Consider the following 4,064-nt stretch of genomic DNA (forward strand, 5'->3'; position numbering starts at 1 on the left):
GATTTTGGCGTCTGGCTAGAGCGGTGAGGTCGCACATGTCACGTGATGTTGGCTATACACCAGGAAACAGTAACGTTTATACGGCTATCAAACAAATAAAAAAAATACACAAACGAAACAAAACACAAACAAACGGAACAAAAATGAATCAAACAAAACTGAAAGGAACGGTTAGACTTGGTTGAAATTCGGCTAAATATGACTTGAGAAAAAGTGTTTTTGTGATAATATTGTCGCCTTTTTTTTCTTCAAAAAGGAAATAACCAAAATGGAATGTGACGTTGATGGATGACGTCATAATCCGTCAGTTGGTAATATTCATAAAAATCGTCTGTTAATAGTGTAAACAATAATTAATAGTAATGATAGCAGTAATAGTTCTAGTCAGTTAAGCCAAAGTCAAAGAAAAATACATGCTGTTTAAACAGCTTACAGATCATTGGAAACGATGTTCGTTAAACTAAAATAAGTGTTTTCCAATGCGTCGGAATACAAAATGAAGTAGAGAAAACATGAATTACTATGTATATGACATTATATATTCACTTGCATTTTTTAAATGTTATTGCCTATGGAACTTTGTTGCCTTTCTCTAGTGTTTCCTGCGTAAAGTCAGTTCTCGTCAGTATCTGGGGCGGCTTCTCGATTTTATCCACATGCATGAAACCACCTACAATGGGCTACATGCACCAGTAGCTTTATAAATGCATTAAATACCGGAGAAGGATTTGTCAATGGATTTTCCCATTTTGGAATATACTTTACTGTCTAAAAATTTAAGTCACAGGTTGGTGATACTCAACTTTCGGTTACGTTACCAGTCACTTCCTGTTACGTTACCAGTCACTTCCGGTTACGTTATCAGACACTTCCGGTTACGTTACCAGTGCCTTCTGGTTACGTTACCAGTAACCTCTCACGTTCCGGTACTTTAGAGGTTAGAGGGATTCCTCACAATTGTGCGGTGTAACTTTCTGCCGGAAACATGTATCTTCTCCATCGACGTGGTATTCTTACTTTCTCAATGTCGTGTTACGTTGCTTTCTCGACGTTGCATCGCCGTTTCCTCGGTCGTTTGGTATATCATGTGTTACTTCAGACGGCGAGGGAGCGAGGGAGCGAGACACTCGGTCCTTACCAGATGTCCTCTTCATGTCGACGGCGAGGGTGCGAGGGAGCGAGACACTTGGTCCTTACCAGATGTCCTCTTCAGACGGCGAGGGAGCGAGACACTCGGTCCTTACCAACTCCAGTGTTCTACGAACCGATCTTCGTGTGATACCAATAAAAGCAGACCGTTTTTGATAAAGTAACTAAAGCCTACATATCGCTAATTGCAGGAGGGCGAATTTGTCGCCAAACATTTGAATATGATTTTTCAAAAAGCTTATAAGAAAATTGCCATATGTAAATCAACCGCCTAAAGTCACTTGTCAATGGTTCTTTGGTGTAGTTCTATGATTGTGCACTTTCACACTAAACTCTTGGCGCAGAAATGACAGGGAGACTGTATTTGCTGGACTTACCTGTTCCGTTGGCGCAGTATTAGAGGATTTTTTAATTAGGGTGTACTTTTATAAGGCATGATCTTAACTAGAGTAAATAATGTGCCGGAGTGAATCAATTCCACAACTGAAGCTTTTAATCACATTGTCAAAGGAAGGAACCTGCTTTATTGCAATTTGATAATTGGCAAAAACCCAGAGTTGAGGTTTAAAGAGCGGTCCATAAAGGCATTGCTTTTGGATAATCTATTTGTTTTATAGAAATAATGGATGATGCCAATGGCTTCCCGCTCGGAAAAAGGAGAATAACTTTCGCCAAATCAATATAAGCGCTCAGTACTAGGATTGCAATCACCAACAGCTGATGAGATCCGGAATTAATTTACAGCCATTTTGTATATAAATTGAAGATTGATAATCTCTAAAAAGAAGCTTATGTGAAATGTTATTTGCTGTCTTAAATGTATTTCATTTCATTCTTTTTTCTTGTTTTCTTATTGTATTTTTGTGTTTTTGGAATTCCGATGTTAAGAAATTAAAACAAGCTATTAATTCATGACTTGTCTATATTGTTTATTTTTATCATAGATAATGTGACAAACAGGAAGTGACCTTTCGCTTCAGTAGATTTACGTTGCCACGGGCCGGTTTAAAAAATTGAAAGTCGAAGAATGATTCCTTTGACTATTCACTCGTTTGTGTATATAACAGCCGATAACCCGGTTTCTCACGCCTCTCTTCAATACTTAGTATAACACCTGGTAGACCAGGTTTAATTTGCCGCTATGTAAAACTTAGTAACCAGTTTCTCTCGTTCGTATATAAACGTGGTAACCCGCTGTCTTTATAGCCATTATGTAAAATCTGGTTTTCTGGTAAAAACGTGTTCTCTCTTAAGTATATATGCACAGTGTATATAAAACGTGGTTGCCAGTTTCTCTCGTCAATATATTAAAAAATGGTAACCCGGTTTCTCTCGTGGCTTTACATTTATAAGACATGGTATTACGATTTCTCCTGCCGCTATTGCAATCGAAGTATCATGTATCTCTCTGCTATATAGTTAAAACGTGATTGCATGCCTCAGCTGTCAAACTCTGTATCAAGATTGATGTCTGGTTTATTAACATAAATTTGCATATTACATATAACATCCGTACGTTATCACGCATTTACATCATCTCCAACGTTTAACTGATCATATTCTGTATGTTGTTATATTACACAGCAGCTTTCATGCTACATCTTGATTATTTTAACATGTAGCGTCGGGTTCCGTCTCGTCCGATTTGAACATGACAGCCAGCTACTAAAAGAATTTACTTATGGTTGCTTTCCTGACCTGAACGTGCGGGGTTTTAATGGACGTATCCCATAACGAATGTAGTCGACCATTTGACCATTTGTTACCAAACATGATGCTAGTTACATGATAAATAAAAAAAATCTGTTAAATGACTAAACATGAGATTGAAGTAGTCATATTTTAACCATCCATGTGCATATACATGTGCGTCTACACACGATATCCTTATACCGAGTAACACAACGAACTAACATACACAAAGTACCAGTATGTAACGAAATGATGGAAACTTAAACCTTAACACAAACAATCGAAAACAAAAAATCAAATCCTCTTCAGACTTATAACAGAAGCTCCCATTAAGTACCTATTCACACGAAGGAGATGAGATCATCATGCTAACCGCTCAGCATCAGTATTAGCACACGTCTGCACTCGTGCAGCATACGGCGACATGACGGATATTTCGTACGAGTCGGATTTATCTATTATTCACGACTTATTGGGTACGCTCGATTCTGAGAAAAGTACATGTTCTTAAAAGTGCTAGTTTGAGTTGTTATTGTATATCTGCCTCATCACAAGAGTACATGTGATGTGGTTGAATCAACCGCATGGCTCAGCATCAGGGGAACACCGCGTCAGCAACATATTTGCATTCAATCACACCAAACTATAGATGTAGCTCAAATAAAGGCATACTTTGGCTAAAAAAACTGATGTACGTAACAGAGTATCAATCAATTTCGCTTGTACTTTCTCAGAAACTGAGAGGAATAGGAGGAGGCTTTCCGAGAGAATTTCTGTGAGAGAACAGAAGGAGTTTCAACAACAGTAGATCTGAGATAGACCGGAGGCGTCTTACAAACAGGGTTCTGTGAGAGAAATAGGAGGAGGCTTACCGAGAGAATTTCTGTAAGAGGGCAGCAGGAATTTAAACAACAGTAGAGCTGAGATAGACCGGAGGCGTCTAACAAACAGGGTTCTGTAATAGAAATAGGAGGAGGCTTACCGAGAGAATTTCTGTGAGAGGACAGGAGGAGTTTGAACAACAGTAGAGCTGAGATAGACCGGAGGCGTCTTACAAACAGGGTTCTGTGATAGAAATAGGAGAAGGCTTACCGAGAGAATTTCCGTGAGAGGACAGGAGGAGTTTAAAGAACAGTAGAGCTGAGATAGACCGGAGGCGTCTTACAAACAGGGTTCTGTGAGAGAAATAGGAGGAGGCTTACCGAGAGAATTTCTGTCAGAGG

The sequence above is a fragment of the Mizuhopecten yessoensis genome, unplaced genomic scaffold, assembly GCF_002113885.1.
Source record: "Mizuhopecten yessoensis strain PY_sf001 unplaced genomic scaffold, ASM211388v2 scaffold2435, whole genome shotgun sequence".
Classification (NCBI taxonomy): domain Eukaryota; kingdom Metazoa; phylum Mollusca; class Bivalvia; order Pectinida; family Pectinidae; genus Mizuhopecten; species Mizuhopecten yessoensis.